The 8,625-nt window shown below is 44.9% G+C and overlaps 1 non-coding gene and 1 pseudogene across 1 annotated transcript; one reads left to right on the plus strand and one right to left on the minus strand.

Annotated features, from left to right (window-relative positions):
* Positions 1-536: 536 nt before the first annotated feature.
* Positions 537-697, plus strand: LOC129041886 (U1 spliceosomal RNA). The gene has a single exon (XR_008504001.1). It is a non-coding gene; the product is annotated as a U1 spliceosomal RNA (small nuclear RNA).
* Positions 698-4,895: 4,198 nt separating this feature from the next.
* On the minus strand, positions 4,896-5,376 carry LOC129040800 (small ribosomal subunit protein eS17-like; annotated as a pseudogene).
* Positions 5,377-8,625: the final 3,249 nt, after the last annotated feature.

The following is an 8,625-nucleotide window of genomic DNA, read 5'->3' on the forward strand; positions in this document are numbered from 1 at the left end:
TGTGCATGCATGTGTGTGTACATATGTGTGTGCATGTGTGTAGATGTGTGCATGTGTGCAGTCTCCACCCTGGAGTTCACATCTTTTGAATTTCTTTTTTTTTTTTTTTTTTTTTTTTTTGAGAGAGTCTCACTCTGTCGCCCAGGCTGGGCGGGAGTGCAATGGCGTGATCTCGACTCACTGCAATCTCCACCTCCTGGGTTCAAGTGATTCTCCTGCCTCAGCCTCTCAAGTAGCTGGTGGGATTACAGGTGCCTGCCACCACACCGGGCTAATTTTTTATATTTTTGGTAGAGAAGGGGCTTCACCATGTTGGCCAGGCTGATCTCAAACTCCTGACCTCAAGTGATCCGCTCACCTTGGCCTCTGAAAGTGCTGACATTACAGGCTGAGACACCATGCCCCAGCCCCATCTTTTGAATTTCGAGTGGCCGCAGGCATTGATGATAGAATGTTAATACATTTGATTTGTATTCATATGGAGGGAAAGCACCTCTGACCTGTCCCCTTGGAAGGGAAATAAGATTGGACTGGAGATACTTACCTGGTGGGGGAGATAACAGGATCACAAAAATGATTTTCCCAGGGCAAGGCTCATCCACTGCACTCTGGATGGGCTGACCCTCACAATTTCCCCAAACGTGGGACCTCAACTGCATAATTTGTGGTAATGGGGGACTGTTTATGCTTTCCCCTAGTAATGAAGGAAAAGAAAAAAGAGACTGTTCTGGAGAGATGAGGACTGAGAAACCCAACCCAGCCCCTGGCTCCAAGGAGTCCCGGCCCAGCCCTGGAGACAGCCCTTATCAGCTGCCATCCCAGCTTCCTGTTTTTCAGTGGGCTGGGGACTGGGGCTGAAGGAACATCTGCTTCTGTTTATTCTTCCCCTTTATCTTAATGGGTTCCCTGAGATGGCTCCCTGGGCCACCTCTCACCACTGCTCTGCGTACTCAGGTAGGTAGTGCTCCCTGCCCTGGCTAAGACCCAGGAAGGGAAGGAGGAAGCATGGAGAGGCCAAAGACTTGGTGCCCTGGGATTAAAGCTAGTTACTAAACAGGTCTGGGGCTTAAAACTGGACCCTAAAGTCAATGTGGAGAAGGGAAAAAAAGAATACAAGGCAAAAGACTGTCCTCCTAAGAGTGAAAGCAGGAAATGGGCAGGTTGCTGGGGGCAACCTTAGCTGCTAAGAGAAATATAATTACTTTTCAATTTCTGTTACACCTAGGCTAATAACCACAACTGGAAATTCTTGTTGGGAGGAGGAAGTTTTTTCTCATGAAGAGATAATAGAAAGTCATTCACCCTTGAACCTAGAACAGTCAACTTCAAACTGAAAGAACTTGACTCAGCTAGGGCCTCTGCTAGTCTGCAGTGCTTATCTGCACCTCTGTGCAGATTAGAAAAAGGCGCTTCTTTGTTCAAGCAGTCACAGCCCCCAGTTTGGCAAGTGTCCCACTCCCTATCCCCTTCCTCAGCACCCTGTTACAAAGACAACCTGGCATAGTTACATAATCATAGCAGCTTTCTCTTCTCCCCTACTAACACTTTCATTACCCTGGACAGCTTAAGCTCTGAATGGACTGTCCCAGAAGCACAGAAAAGACTTGTAGGTGAGAAGCTGGAAGGGCATTCAACATTCCCTTGGTCCAAAGTCCGTGCTCCAGTTCACTTCATGATAAGGCTTCTGGTTGAGTTGTAAGAAAGCTTTCTCCTCATATTCTGGGTTGATCAAGATAATTCTAAACTATGATTATTGGCAATTTAGAATTAATGAGAAAGGACAGAGCAAGACTGTCTCAAAAAAAATTAAAAAAAAAAGGCAGACGCGGTGGCTCACACCTGTAATCCTAGCACTTTGAGAGGCCGAGGCAGGCAGATCACCTGAGGTCAGGAGTTCAAGATCAGCTTGGCTAACATGGCGAAACCCCATCTCTACTAAAACTACAAAAATTAGCTGGGCCTGGTGGCGCATGCTACTCAGGAGGCTGAGACAGGAGAATCGCTTGAACCAAGGAGGCAGAGATTGCAGTGAGCTGAGATCTTGCCACTGCACTCCAGCCTGGGCAACAGAGTGAGAGACTCTATCTCAAAAAAAAAAAAAAAAAAAAAAAAAGGGAATTAATGAGAAAGTTTCCAGATTGTACTCAAGGATTTCTTTCCCTAAATTTTGCTTAATACCTGTTACCTTAAAGCATGGTTTTTGTTTTTAAAAATGTAGACATTATCAGGTTCAATGCTGCTTAAGGAGTTTTCTTGTTTTGTAGCCAAATTGTCAATAGATTATGGTGGTTCCAAGCTTGGGCTTTGGCGTCAGAATGATTAGAGTTGCAATTGCTAGCTCCTCCTCTTGCCAGCTGAGAGGACCTGGGCAGTTTACTTAACTTCCCCACACCCTGATTTCTTCATCTGTAAAACAGGGATAAGTAATATAATCTACTGTAAAGAATTAACATGTGAATTAAATGAGGATGCATGGAAACATGTGGCCCAGTGCCCAGCACTTGATCAACATTAGCTACTGTTAAGCTAATTTTAAATGGGTAAGGAATGTGATACCATTATTCTGTTTTCTTTTTTCTTTTTCCTTTTTTTTGAGACAGAGTCTTGTTCTGTCACCCAGGCTGGAGTGCGGTGGCAAGAGCTCAGCTCACCGCAACCTCCACCTCCTGGGTTCAAATGATTCTTCATGCCTCAGCCTCCCAATTAGCTGGAACTACAGGCGCCGCCACCATGCCCAGCTTATTTTTGTATTTTTTTAGTAGCAATGGGATTTCGTCATGTTGGCCAGGCTGGTGGAATGTGATAGCACTACTCTAGGTAATTGAGAGGATGACCATGTTTTCTGCCCCTTGGAGAAATGGTGGGTCCCCAATCTGGGGCAGGGAAAGTGAGCCTGGGACATCAAACTGTGCCAGAAGACAAAGAAGTGTTCCAAGACGGCAACCAGCTTGAAGGAAATTTTACTGGCCAAATTTAGGTCAATCTGAACATCAAAATAAATACTCACTATAGTTGATAACACAATTTTTTTTTTTTTGAGATGGAGTCTCGCTCTATCGCCCAAGCTGGAGTGCAGTGGCACGATCTCTGCTCGCTGCAACCTCCACTTCCCGGACTCAAGAGATTCTTCTGCCTCAGCCTCCCAAGTAGCTGGGACTGCAGGCACGCACCACCACGCCCGGCTAATTTTTGTATTTTTAGTAGAGACGGGGTTTCACCATATTGGCCAGGCTTGTTTCAAACTCCTGACCGCCTCGGCCTCCCAAAGTGCTGGGATTACAGGCGTGAGCCACCATGCCAGGCCTGATAACACAATTTTTAAAAATCTCTAGTGATATTCAAAACAAGGAATAAAGGAAGGGAAATACCAGCTAATAAAACTGAAAGGAATGATAGAATTGGAAATCACTATTTGGCAACCCCCAATTAAATAAAGATTTTTGATGAAACCACTGGACGGAAGGTTATTGAAGAGCAAGATATTCACATCGGGCTAAAGTATTACCTGCAGATGACTTGCAAATTACCAAGGGGAAAATTGCCTTTTGCAATGGAGAGAGCTGGTGGTCATCACCTTACCAAAGTGATCAAACTCAGCCAGGCACAGTGGCTCATGCCTGTGATCCCACCACTTTTGGAGACTGAGGCAGGAGGATTGCTTAAGGCCAGGAGTTCGAGACCAGCCTTGACAACATAGTGAGACTCTGTCTCTACCAAAAAATAAAAAATTAGCCAGTCATGAGTGGCACTTACCTGCAGTCCCAGCTACTAGGGAGGTTGAGGTGGGAGGATTGCTTGAGTCCAGGAGTTCAAGGCTGCAGTGAGCTATGACCATCCCACTGCACACCAGCCTAGGCAATAGAGAAAGACCCCGTCTCCAAAAATAAAAATAAAAACAACAACAACTAAGCATCGCTAATAGTGCAGCTATTATGCACTTATGCACTTTCTGATGTGATCTGAAATACTTAATACTACCAGCTATGAATTATTCCTGCCATATCTGATAAACATGGATCTGATCAAGCCTCATGACTTAATGGTGATAGAGGAACAAGTTAAATCCCACCAAAAGGATGAAAAGACAAATGCAAGGCCAGGCATGGTGGCTCACGCCTATAATCCCAGCACTTTGGGAGGCCGAGGCAGGTGGATCACCTGAGGTCGGGAGTTCAAGACCAGCCTGACCAACATAGAGAAACCCCATCTCTACTTAAAATACAAAATTAGCCAGGCATTGTGCATGCCTGTAATCCCAGCTACTTGGGAGGCTGAGGCAGGAGAATCGCTTGAACCCAGGAGGCAGAGGTTGCAGTGAGCCGAGATCACACCATTGCACTCCAGCCTAGGCAACAACAGCAAAACTCCATCTCAAAAAAAAAAAAAAAAAAGAAAAAAGAAAAAGAAAAGGAAAGACAAGTGCACAGTGTGGAACGTACTATAAGACAACTAACCTGTAACAAAGGCTCTCTCCCTGACCAAACTTTAGTCAGATTCCTCTGAGCCTTCTTTTCAACTAGGCCTGGACCTTGGCCCCTATCTTGTCTTTGGTCTGCCCAGCCAGTCTTAGCAAAGAATCCTGCCAAGTCATCCTTCCACCCTTTGTATCTGATCAAGTACCTCACCCTGCTTCCTTGATGTCTAAGCCCTTAGCCTGTCTTTAGCAAGAATCACCTACACTTGATGTCTCCCATTAGTAATTTCCCGTCCACTGACCCCTCATCCTGCTCTTTGGCTGTGAATCTCCACTTGTCCTTGTACTTGGAGTTGAGCCAGATCGCACTCCCTTATAGCAGCACGCCTATTGCAGTAGTCTTGAATAAAGTCTTTCTTACTGTTTGAGAATAATTTTTTTCTTTAAAACCTGGACACATCAAGAAGTCATTTTGTTGTTGTTGTTGTTGTCCCAGATTTATTGAAAATAATACAGCACTGCAGAAAAAATTCAAACAGGTCCCCGAGGCGTTTTGAAATTCATCCCAACTGTAGGCTGAGTGATCTGAAGGTTGGACAGACTGCCGAAGTCCAAAAGCTTCAGCATTTCCTTAGTGTCAGGATCTACTTCAATTATCTCCTGATCCAAGGCTGAGACCTCAGGAACATAATTGTCTCTCCTTTCTCCCTCCTCCTCCTACAGCTTGATGGAGATACCTCTTACTGGGCCTCTCTGAATCCGCTTCATCAGATGCGTGACACATAGCCTGCTATCTTGTTGCAGAGCTTTTTGCTGGGGATAATGGCGATCTCCTCGCACACGCGCTTGTTCGCGTGGAAGTCGTTGCCTAGGTGCGTGTAGAACTTTTCTATGATGACCCGGGCCGCCTTCTTCACGGTTTTGGTGCGAACGCGGCCCATGTTGGCGGGACCTTGGTAAAAGAGCAAGAAGTCATTTTTTAAGATAAATTATTTTAGAATAAGAGAAATTAGAGAGACATAATAATCAAATGCATGTAAGATACTTTGATTGGATCCTGGATCAAAAAAAAGGAAAAAAAAATCTGTAAAAGATATTTTGAGAACAATTGGATATATTTGAGTATGGGTTGGATATCATAAAATTATTGTTAATTTTCTCAGGTGTGCTAATGATATTGGTTATGGAGAGAATACCCGAGTCCCATTAAATGCCCACATTTAGGTAACACCTGTATTGAGCAGTTGTATTAGTTTCCTAGGGCTGCGGTAATAAATTGCCACAATCAGAATAGTTTGCAACACAGAAATTTGGTCTGTCACAGTTCAAGTCCGAAATCAAGGTGCTGGTGGGGCCATGCTCTGTCTGAAGGATCTAGGGAGGAGTCTTCCTTGCCTCTTCCAGCCTCTGGTAGTTACTGGCAATCCTTGGCGTTCCTCGGTTGGTGACAACATAAACTTCAATCTCTGTCTCCACAGTCATGTAGCCTTTTTCACTGTGTGTCTCTCCGTGTCTTCAAATCTCTCTCTCCCTTATAAGGATGGCAGTTACTGGATGTAGGGCCCACTCTAATCCAGTATGACTTCATTTTGAGTACCTCTGCAAAGACCCTGTTTACCACTCAGCTCACATTGAAGGTACCAGGGGCCAGGACATCAACGTTTCTTTTATTGGGACACAGTGTAACCCACAACACGAATGAAGTGTCATGATGTCTGAAATATACTTTCAAAGGTCTCAGTAAGAAATTCTGTAGACGCAAAGAAGGAGGGGATAGAGAGAGAGGGGGGAAAAAAAGAACCTCAATGTAGTAAAATGTTAATTGTGGAATCTTTGTAGAAGGTATAGGGGTGGTTGCTGTATTCTTTCAACTTTTCTGTAAGTTTGAATATTTTCAAAATAAAAGATTGAAGGAAAAACATAGATTTCTGCTAATTCCCCCCTCCACAGCCCTGTTCTGTTTCCATATGTCTGGGGCAGGGCCCAAGAATATGTTTGTTTGTTTGTTTTTGAGACGGAGCCTCGCTCTGTCGTCCAGGCTGGGGTGCAGTGGCGCGATCTCGGCTCACTGCAACCTCCGCCTCCCAGCTTGAAGCGACTCTCCTGCCTCAGCCTCCTAAGTAGCTGGGATTACAGGTATGTGCCACCACACCCAGCTAATTTTTGTATTTTTAGTTGAGACAGGGTTTCACCATGTTGGTCAGGCTGGTCTCAAACTCCTGACCTCGTGATCCACCCATCTTGGCCTCCCAAAGTGCTGGGATTACAGGCGTGAGCCACCGTGCTCAGCCAAGAATACATATTTTTAACAAGCATTACTATTTTTTAATAGGCACTTGCAGGTGCTTCTAATGCTCTGCAAAAGTTGATAAATACTGGTTAATGTTATAAACCCAAATGGATATATTCAAATCCCTTGCAACATTTTTTCTGCCAATAAACCCTAACTATAAGATGAGTTCTTTTGAGAAACAGTACAACTGTATGTAAAACTAAATCAACCAACACAACACGCACATACACACTCACACAAAGATAGCAAGTATTTCAATGAGCACTGATCAATGTAACAGCGTCTAGCAATTTATTATTGGACATATACGTCACAAAAGGGAATTATATCCACAGTAAATTTATTTATATTGAACATCCGCAGGCTCCAGCTAGTTGTCAGTAGAATGCTTTGTAATTTTTTTCTAAGTGTGCTCTGCAAAGCATCAGGTGGGACCCCCAGGTCCGGTTGAGGAGGAAGCACAGTGGACAGGATGCATCTCTTCCATCTCTACCTACCACCTTTAGTGGCTGCAGCCCTATTTTCATCTCCATTGCAATATTGCATGTCCATGTCAGATACTGTGTTTATTAAAAAAAAAAGATTATGTTTCTTTAAAAAAATTTTTTTACACCATTGGTCTAGTTATTGCCTTTTAAATTTTATTTTAGTTTGAGACAGGGTCTCACTGTGTGGCCCAGGCTGGAGTGGAGTGCAGTTGCGCCACCACGGCCCACTGCAGCCTCGACCTCCTGGATTGCTCAAGCAATCCTCCTGCCTCAGTCTCATGAGTAGCTGGGACTATAGGCTTGCACCACCATGCCTGGCTAATTTTTTTATTTTTTGTAGACACAGGGTCTCCTAATGTTGCCCAGGCTGGTCTCTGACTCCTGGACTGAGGCAATGCTTCCGCTTCGGCCTCCAAGAGGAGGGATAACAGGCATGAGCCACCGCACCCAGCCTAGCTATTGCCTTGACTGACACATAATAGATAATCAATAAAATGTTTACTGGCCGGCTGCAGTGGCTCACACCTGTGATCCCAGCACTTTGGGAGGCCGAAGCGGGCAGATCACGAGGTCAGGAGTTCGAGACCACCCTGGGCAACATGGCGAAACCTCATCTCTACTAAAAACACAAAAATTAGGTGTGGTGGTGGGCACCTGTAATCCCAGCTACTCAGGAGCCTGAGGCAGGAGAATCGCTTGAACCTGGGAGGCAGAGGTTGCAGTGAGTCAAGATCGTGCCACTGCACTCTAGCCTGAGCTACAAGAGCAAGACTGCATCTCAAAAAAAAAAAAAAAAAAAGTTTATTGAAGGAATGGACTCCACAGGATATCTAGATCTAAATGGAATCATTTTTCTCTGACAATAAAAGCTTTTTTGGTACATTTGTAAAGAGTGGCCCAGACAGGGAAAGAAAGAGCTCTGGCCTCATGACAAGCTTGCTCAGATGGTCAAGCCTCATGCACTCGCCACCATCTGTAGAAGTACATCCTAGCCAGTTGTTCTGTTAACACATACTATAAAAGGCAAGGGCTCTGGGCTCTGCCATCAACTCAGTGTGGAGCTGCAGACACGTCTCCAAGGCCCTCTGTGGCTGCATTTCCTCCAATGGTTGTGAGCCACAGGGACTTGGTTACTAACAGTAGTTAAGATCCTGGGATTTGTAACATCTACATTTATTTTTATTTTATTTTATTTTATTTTTTGAGACTGAGTCTCGCTCTGTCACCCAGGCTGGAGTGCAGTGGTGCGATCTTGGCTCACTGCAGCCTCTGCCTCCTGGGTTCAAGTGATTCTCATGCCTCAGCCTCCCGAGTAGCTGGGATTACAGGTGTGCACCACCACACCCAGTTAATTTTTTTTTTGTATTTTAGTAGAGATGGGGTTTCACCATGTTGGCCAGGATGGTCTCAAACTCCTGACCTCAGGTGAT

Source organism: Pongo pygmaeus, chromosome 6 (genome assembly GCF_028885625.2).
Source record: "Pongo pygmaeus isolate AG05252 chromosome 6, NHGRI_mPonPyg2-v2.0_pri, whole genome shotgun sequence".
NCBI classification, from domain to species: Eukaryota; Metazoa; Chordata; class Mammalia; order Primates; family Hominidae; genus Pongo; species Pongo pygmaeus.